Here is a 9,960-nt window from a genome sequence, read left to right as displayed (position 1 = left end):
CACACAGTGGCATACTATTCAGTCATGAAAAGGATGAGATTCTGTCATTTGCAACAGCATGGATGGAACTGGAGGTCATTAGGTTAAGTGCAATGAGCCAGGCACAGAAAGATGAAACTTCACATGTTCTCACTTATTTGTGGGAGATAAAAATTAAAATAATTGAACTATGGAAAGAGAGACAGTAGGATGGTTACCAGTTCCTGGGAAGCATAGTGGGGTGGGGGAAGCAGTGGGGATGGTTAATGGGTATGAACAATAGTTAGAAAGATAGTTAGAAAACAGTATTTGCTAGCACAATAACTGTAGTCAAAAATAATTTAATTGCACTTTTAAAAATAATGAAAAGAGTATAATTGAGTTGTTTGTTACACAAAGGATAAATGTTTGAGGTGATGAATACCCCATTTACTCTGATGTGATTATTTTGCTTTGCATTTCTGTATCAAAATATCTCATGTACCCCACAAATATATATATATATGTATGTGTATATATATGTAATATGTACCCACAAAAATTAAAAATAAGGTTTAATTCTTCTAATACCTCTTGGTCTTACTTGTTTTACAAAGAGAAACCCCTGAAGCATACCGAAGTATATGCTAAGAACCTAAAATTGCTCTAAAAATAAAATAGAATGAAAAACAAGACCTTAAAGAAGAAAAAAGAAAACAGAGAGAAAAAAACAAAGTACTATGTGAAGGAACAATGACAGTGTCCATTCAGAAAAAAGAAAATAAACAGCATAGTACACCCCATCATAAAATCATATTTTCCTACTGCATTTTCAATGTTCCTTACCACCCCACTCCCAGGTCCTCCTTTCCAGTCTTACTAGTCTGAACTCCATGGTAAATTCTTTTAATTTCTTTTAGACATGTAAACACACAACTCCCTGATGCCTTGCTCTCTCTAGGGCATTTACTTGGGTAAATCATAATTCTTCTTTAAGCCACATCTAACCCTCCTTGGGGTCTGAAATCACAAAGCTGCATGTAGTTGGAGGGAAGCACTCAGCCAAGAAAGCTTTGACATCATTTGTGATCTCTCATCTCAAGTGGCAGCTTAATGGTACCCAACACCCTTTATCCTGTAATGCATTCACTTTCCCCCATTCCCCCAAGAGCATTCTACATCTCTCTTTCTTGAAGCAGAAATATCTCCTCTCCCATCTTTCCTCAGGTTATAACCTCTTTTTCTCTATTACTCAGAGGAAAGAAAGAAAAAGAAATAAATGAACTCTCACCACCATATGTACATTTCTTTTTAGGTGATGATTGGGTCTGGGTACAAAACATCTTTTAAACTCTTACTTCATTTAAGAAATACACATTTGCAGAAATAATTCTCACTCTTACCTATATGATTCATGTATCAGAACTTATTAGTGTGAAATCCAGTGTCAGGGCTGATAAATTACAGACTCTTAATCAATGAAAAATCAATGAACCAAAGAACAAAAAAGGTGATAGGGAAGAATTCATTAAAGAAAGTATGCATATCACCTTCATTTGTGTTCTATTTAATCATTTATCCATAAGACAATACCCATTGAACCCCTATTATGTGTAAGGAAGTAATAAACATTTTATGGATGAATGAATAAATACACTTATGGGGTAGAAAAATTCCAAAATAGGGCCCTAAATTCCAGGAAACATTTAATAATATAGTTAAATATCTCTAAAAAAAAATCCCTTTCAACGTAAGATTAGTAACCACTAGTGAACGTTCCTAAAATGAAGATGAGTGTGTCAGTGCTAACAATGTCACCATATAATTTATTATACTGGTTGAGAGATTTTATTATTTTCTTTCTTTTTTTGAAAATATAATCATCCAGGATCTGCTACATGTTTATCATCACAATATTTTGGAAAAACATACTAATATATTTTACTTGATAATAAGCTACTGGACACTTACAGGGCCAAAAAAGGAAATATAATTTAATATAAAATAATTGATGGGTTATTTATTTTCCCTTTTTTGAAATAAATGACGTATTTTCAAATGTGGATGTACAGACTATACTATTTATATATATATAGCCTATATATATATACTTCATATATAATTATTAAATACAGAAAAAATTTAAAACTAAAAATTGGTGAAATTTCCTAACTGAAGCAAACATCAAATGCAAACATGCAAATAAAGTCATTAAGATAGATAACAAAGCCCGCTGACTCAAGAATATATTTTCCAATTGCAGCACAATACTCGAAAGATTTTCATAATTTGAACACTCACAACGATCACTTTTTTTTTCATTGAAAGTTGAGATAGGCCGGGCGCGGTGGCTCAAGCCTGTAATCCCAGCACTTTGGGAGGCCGAGACGGGTGGATCACGAGGTCAGGAGATCGAGACCATCCCGATCTACACGGTGAAACCCCGTCTCTACTAAAAAATACAAAAAACTAGCCGGGCGAGATGGCGGGCGCCTGTAGTCCCAGCTTCTCGGGAGGCTGAGGCAGGAGAATGGTGTAAACCCGGGAGGCGGAGCTTACAGTGAGCCGAGATCGCGCCACTGCACTCCAGCCTGGGCGACAGAGCTAGACTCCGTCTCAAAAAAAAAAAAGAAAGTTGAGATAAATGACTAGTCTTTAGTCAGAATTTTTATTTTATTTATTTTTATTTTTGAGATGGAGTCTCACTGTGTCACCGGGGGTTGGAGTGCAGTGGCGCGATCTCGGCTCACTGCAAGCTCCGCCTCCCAGGTTCACACCATTCTGTCTCAGCCTCCCAAGTAGCTGGGACTACAGGCACCCGCCACCACGCCCGGTTAATTTTTGTATTTTTAGTAGAGATGGGGTTTCACCACATTAGCCAGGATGGTCTCAATCTCCTGACTTCATGATCTGCCCACCTTGGCCTCCCAAAATGCTGGGATTACAGGCATGAGTCACCGCGCCTGGCTGTCAGAATGTATTTTTAATTTACAATCATGAGACCTAATTCCAGCCAAACATTATGAGGCCCTCACTGACAGGATGATCACAATTAACGCCATCTGACCTATTCACTCTAAATAAACTATTAAAAGGCATTATTCTACATAACACTTGCTTAATTTTTTAAATAACAATTAAAAATTTTTGAGACTAGTTTCTAATCAGATACTAAAAGTAAATATCTCAGCTTATCTCTAGTTAACATTAATGCATCCCAATGTGAGAATATGCTATTTCATTATCATAGTTGAGTTATGGGAAGATTGCTGACAAAGGCCAAAGTGGGTTATAAATTGTGAAAAGCATCCTGTTGCCAGAGTTGATGACTGAATTCATAACAATTGACTCTAAAAGATAATGCCACTAGTTTAAAAGTAGCACTTTTTTTTTGAGACAAGGTCTTGCACTGTTGCCCAGGCTGGAATGCAGTGCACAATCATGACTCACTGCTGCCTTGATTTCTCAGGCTCAGGTAATTCTCTCACTTCAGCCTCCCAAGTAGCTGGGGCTACACGAGCAAGCCTCAATGCCTGGCTAATTTTTTCTATTTTTTGTAAAGATACGGTATCACTATGTTTCCCAGGCTGGTCTCGAACTTCCGGGCTCAAGCAATCCTCCCACCCCGGACTCTCAAATGCTGGGATTACAGGGAAGAGCCACCACCCTCAGCCTAGAAGTAACTTTTAAGAAGCTTTAGTTTGGTGAAACATTCAACAGGAAATATGCTGGCATCTTAAATCTGTATATATGCTTCATCACTCTTAAAAACTATGAGCTTATAAAACACCTGAGTATAATATAATTTCCTGAAAATGTCTAAATCATATGAATACCCTAGAGGAGTGTCTTCCACAGAGGATAGAACAGTAAGTAACCATAAACACTTTAAAAATAGAGCAAAGTGTTCTAAAAATGACTTTTCTAAAATGTTACAAGTATGCAACTCCTGTCAGTTTTTAAAATATAAGTTGCTTAAATAGTGTATTAAAGCATATTTATGACTAGATAAGTACTGACTTGCTATGGTTTAAGGGATTTTGTCAGGGACTGCCTACCTACCTTATTCCCACATGAAATAGACAGTGAGTTCATGTTTTGCCTCAACAAGATCCAGGACTCTTGCAGCAAAACATTGGGATTGACGGGGCTGTTGCTAATACTTCAAATGATTGGCATGTCTCCAACAGGAAGTGAAAAAGATGGGAAAGGGTACAAAAACGTAAAGCCTTCACCATTCCTTTGCATTACTCCTTTAAAATTGTTCCATCACAGATCTGGTTTCAAATAACTTTATGTCAGGTGAAACGCAGAAATAGGAAAGAAATGAGGTTTGGAAGAAGCCTCACAAAATTGCTCTGAATGAAAACATAGAAATACCATGGGGTGTCATCAAGGAGAGACCCCATCAAAAATTTCCCTGAAATATATGCTCCAAGGACTCTGTTTAAAACTGCTCTTTTAAAAATAAAATCATATATATTAGATGTGTAAGTGTAAACCAAGAACTACATGAAAGTAGGCCTGTGTGCTTGTCTGCATACTTGTGTAAACACATCCAAGGACACTGGATAACTAGATTTCCTCCCCTATTATCAGGCTATTTCAGTATCAAGTGATTTGCTTGCTTGATCATATTGATTTTGTATCTTAGCAGCAGGTAGGAAGAATCAATGTGAAAAGGTCAACATGTCAAGAGGAGAAGTACAAATCTTAGGCCAATTGTTGTAGTAATGAAAAATACTCAAAGTCAATGACAGTGACAAACTAAAGCCAGCTGAGCTTTTTTAATCTCACTTTAGTCCAAACCACTGCATTTTAATTACTGAGTTATTTCTGAAGTACATTCCTACTTAGATTCATATTGAACAAGTCTATAAATCTTTTTCTACACAGTAACCTAACATTTTGCTTTTTAATCCTGTGCTTTATGATTATACAATTTATATGAGTATGCACTTGCATGGCGAGAGGGTTCTTCTTATGAATTTTTTTTTTTTACCATTGGCTATTTTTTAGCTTTTGCTCTCAATTAAACACAAGTCTGCATAAGTAAAAAGGCCATAGTTTTCAGCAGAAAACTATCCCAGCCACTCAGCCTTAAGACACCCTCTAATTATCAGATTAGGAATAAGAATGAGTTTCAGTCAGTGTCTGAGCAGATAGATGGCACATTCAAAGGATTAACTGATAAAAACTTTACCTAAGGGTCTATTAAGGGAGTAGTTAGCAGGATTAAGGGAACAATCAAAGGCAGGATACACACCAAGTTTCAAGCAACAGCAGTAAACCTCATTACCTACCCATAGGCCTACGGTACAAGAAAGAAGCAGGACGTCATGGTACCAACACCAAGTGGAAGCGGCATCTGTGGGAGATCACCCACCCCGCAAGCGCTATGGACAAAAGTGAAGAGTATCTTTTTCCATGAAGAGAGGGAATGAATATCTCAGCCTCTCTCAGCTGCAGTGCTTTGCTCCTTCATTTGCTGCTTCCCACTCTCTCAACCCAAAAAGAAGCCATTCAGCAAGAGAGTGTGGCTAAAGGAGTTTATAGGACCTTCTGAGGCGCAGAGCAGAGAAGAAATATGCAGAGAACGAAGTTGAAATAGCCAGCTGAAAATAACCAGAACAAAGTGAGAGAAAGAGGGGAAAACTTCCCTTTTTAATTGTATTCAAGAGACTAAAAAGTCATAGGTGAATGTTCATGCTCCAGGAATACCAGACTAGCTTATAGCAGACCAAATGCTCCTCTGAAACAAACAAGAGAAGGTAGAGGACAATTCAACAAACAAACAATGAGAAAATACACATCTATTTGAAGGCATCGGAGAGCTGGCAAGTGAGCCAGTACTTGAAAAGCCAAGATCCTGGAGAAGAGGGACTCATGGAAGAAAACCTAATAGCTATGCCACTTCTCAGTAACAGGTAAAAATACCTTTTTCTATGTTGCGAAAAAGATGCTGATAAGCTAAGTAGAAGGACTGTGAGGAAACAGAGAACATGAACAGAGTTTCTTTCCATTTCTTAGGACTGGTAGATGAAACTCCAGGATCCTAAGACAGCTAAGATTAAATATACGAGCTCCCTCAACGAAGGGAAGATAAGAAGGCCTGCACGTGTCCCCTCTAATACTCACACATTTATAAGCAGTGCAGGCACAGAATAAATCATGAGGAATCCAGTATGGAGAAGTGAACCTTTAAATGTAATTTTCAGCATCTTTTTCTCAAGTAAAGGTCCTGTGGAAAAAGATTGGTAGGCAGGTCAGAACACATTTTGTGACTAGGTCTCTTCAGAATTCTACTCCCTCATACCAGTCCCCAAGTGGCGGTTTAAATTGTGTTACATATTCTGCTAATGTTCCTTTTCCTCTTTTTAAAATTTTTATGGATATGTAATAGTTTCGCATATTTATGGGGTATATGTGATTTTTTTGATACAAGCATACATTGTGTAATAATCAAATTTGGATAATTGGAATATCCATCATCTCAAATATTTATCATTTCTTTGTGTTGGGAGCATTCCGGTTTTTCTCTTGCATTTACCACAGCCCCAGTGTTGAAGGCCACCGTTGGTCATTCTGTCCCAAGAAGCATTTGTCTATATCTGGAATTTAGTGCCTCTAATTTTCTCGATGTTGAGTTTAAAAAATATATATATATATATAATATTAAATATATTATATATATTACTGTTTATATTATATAGTATATATACAATATATATTATATAATATATATTGTATATTATATATAATACATATATAGTATATACAGTACTCTATATATAGTATATGTAATACTATATATAGTATATGCAATACTATGTATATTGTATATGCAATACTATGTATATTGTATATACAATACTATATATATATATTGTATATGCTCTATGAAACCCAGAACAAATACAAGTTGGATGACTCTGATTCCATTTTGTTAGCACGGCAGAAAAACAGTGAGAGGAAATGGCACCTACCTCAGTTTCTACTATTCTTTTACATAAAATGTTTGGTATGAAGGATTATATGATCCATAATTAGAAGCACGAGATCCTTTTGGTCAAACCAACATTTGAGCTCTGATCTCCTGCTTGAAAAGTTCTTTCAGTATTATAACACCCTTTCCTACTTGACAGACTAAAGTTTGCTAAGCAATAAAGTATTGAATGTGATGTTTCTTTCTATGTGTGTATTTTTATAATTAATCCAAAAAGTAAACAAGCTAGATCCGGAAGCTAAAGTGATTTTATAACTTATAGAACAATATATATATATATTGTGTGTATATATACACATATATTATATATATTATTGTGTATATATATATACATATAATGGGTTTAATATATACATACTTTTGTAATTTATTTGACTTGTTTTCATTTCAAAGAGGAAGCAATAGTCTTTTATAATTTTCTATATCTTAACTATAATTGGAGCTACATTTACTATGTTTCCAGTTTTCTGCCATGAAAATTAATATTGCAAGGAATTTTCTTCCTCATGCCTTTTGGGGTGTGTGTGTGTGTGTGTGTGTGTGTGTGTATGCACATGCATGTGTGCATGTATGTGTCTGTACACATACACAGGCCTCTTGGGTATTTTTATAGAAGTGAAATTTCTGGGACATAGAGCATGCAAAAGTCATGCATTTTATTTACATATATTTTGTACTCCATGAGATGTTATTAATGCCTTAATACTTTAATAGTTAATATTTATTTAGGTTAGCTACATGTTTTTCCTTTTCATTACTCTTTATTCCTTACTGAATGTTAGTGATTTTCTCTGTTATCATATCCTCCTACCTGAAGAACTACTTTTAGTAATCATTTCTGATGTGAGCCGACTGCTGATGAATTTTCTGTTTTAGTTGATTTGGAGATATTTATTTTTCTTCTGAAATTTGAAGTGTATGGATACAGACTTCTGTTCTAGAAGCTATTTTCTTTCAGAACTTTAAAGATGTTTAAATTCATTCACTTCTGTTATTAACTTCTGTTATTAACATCTTTCACCTGTCTTCTGGCTTTCATAAATTGAGCTGAGAATAGTTAGCTGTTAATATTCATTGTAGCCCCTTTGAAGGCAACCATCTCATATTTCCCTACTTCTTAACAACTACATTTTAGTTTTTGCCCTGGGCTTTCAGGAAGTACAAAACAGCAAGCAACTGAGGTCTGGGGGCAGAGCAGCAGTGTGGGAAGGGCTCTCCCAGAAGGTGAAAATCCCAGGGAGGCTCTGGGGAGCAAAGTGCAATCTCCAGTTTTCCTGAGAACTGATGGTTAGGCTGCAAGGAATAAAGAGATTTCTGGAAGTGAATGCAAACTTTCCAGGGAAAGACCTAGTCTCATTCTGCATATTTGAAAAAGAGGATAACTGAGTCTGACTAAAATGCAACAAAGCTTAATAACACTCAACAGACTATGTCATGAAACCCAGCACAAATGCAAATTAGGATGACTCTGACTCCACTTTGGTAGCATGGCAGAAAAACAGTGAGAGGAAAGGGCACCCACCTCAGTTTCTACTCTTCTTTTACATAAAATGTTTGGTATGCAGGATTATGTGACCCTTAATTAGAAGCGTGAGACCCTTTTGGTCAAACCAACATTTGAACTCTGATCTCCTCCTTGAAAGGTTCTTTCAATATTATAACACCCTCTCCTACTTGCCAGACTGTTTGAATTTTGCTAAGCAATGATGTATTGAATGTGATGTTTCTTTCTATGTGCGTATGATTATAATTAATCCAAAAAGTAAACAAGCTAGATCCGGAAGCTAAAGTAATTTTATAGCTTATAGAACATAATGAGAATCACACATCCTATTTAAGTGCTTTCTTACTAGAGGAGCTCCATAATCACTTATAAATCCAATGTAATTATTTCCTTACTTTTCTTTCGTTGCTGCTCCATAAGATTTCAAAGAATGCCTATCTCTAAAGTTCACTCTTAATTAAATAAATTCATCCTAATAATACTTAGAAATACCCATATTAATCTTTTTAAAAGGCAGTGACGTTATAGAGTCAAAATGTCCTTGTGAATAGTTCATATCTTTAGAGATGGTCTCATTTATTTTGACTGTGTCTATATTTTATGATTGCTTATGTAGCATTTTCAACTTTAAAATTCATGTCAATGAATCCTTCTGAATACCAGCTGCCATCTCAGTTAAATCTTAAATAGACAAATTGCTCATACTTCATGTACAGTTATTCTTGAAGAAGCTTCATCAGAGTGGCATTATGCCCTGTTTTACAAGTATGTTATATTTTTTCTGCAGAAAAAAAAAAAGGAAAACTTGGCATTTGTTGATCAGGAAGCACAAATGCTGGTTTCTTTTGGCTATTTTGTTACTTTCTTCCTAAATACTCAGGGGTCAATAGCAAATCTATGAGAAGGGATTTTATGTAACCCATATCAACTTTCCCATTGTGATCCCTGCTTCTACTATTATCTGCTGCTGGTTTAAGCCATTCTTACTTGTACTTTGATTATTTCAGACTCTCACTGTTCTCTCAGTGATCAATCTCAGCCCTTCCAATTTATCTACATGCCTAGAAATCAGGGCTGAATCAAGAAGTTCATCATGCTCCCAGGTACATGGAGGTGCACAAATAACTGTAATATACAAAAGCTAGCTCACTGCAATTTTATATTCTGAACTAGAAGGGTTGGAGGGAAACACCATTTCTTTTCAACTATGGAGAACAAGAAAAATAATCTGTAATGGCAATTCTAGAATTAAAGAGAAACAAAATTCCTATTGGTTATGGTGGAATGTAGGCTCTAAGATAGGTGAAGAACAGCATTTCAACAATCTCTCACATACACGGTGTGATCAGAGAGTAATCATATATACTTTGGTGAAAGGATGGAGTGAGGATATGAAATAGTTCCCAAAAACACATATGAGAGCAGTCGTTTTAGGATTTGACATCCCCAAGCCTTATAAAGAAATGTCTTTTGATGATTTTTATTATAATAT

The 9,960-nt window shown here is 35.7% G+C and overlaps 1 protein-coding gene across 8 annotated transcripts in view; it reads right to left on the bottom strand.

Moving 5' to 3' along the window:
• The window catches only part of SPOCK3 (sparc/osteonectin, cwcv and kazal-like domains proteoglycan (testican) 3), a 488,523-nt gene that overhangs the window by 358,337 nt on the left and 120,226 nt on the right, over positions 1-9,960 (bottom strand). The gene's annotated exons all lie outside the window — the stretch shown is intronic.

The sequence above is a fragment of the Colobus angolensis genome, unplaced genomic scaffold, assembly GCF_000951035.1.
Source record: "Colobus angolensis palliatus isolate OR3802 unplaced genomic scaffold, Cang.pa_1.0 Scaffold5, whole genome shotgun sequence".
NCBI classification, from domain to species: domain Eukaryota; kingdom Metazoa; phylum Chordata; class Mammalia; order Primates; family Cercopithecidae; genus Colobus; species Colobus angolensis.
The sequence above is the reverse complement of the archived record's forward strand: the minus strand, read 5'-3'. Positions and strand labels throughout refer to the sequence as shown.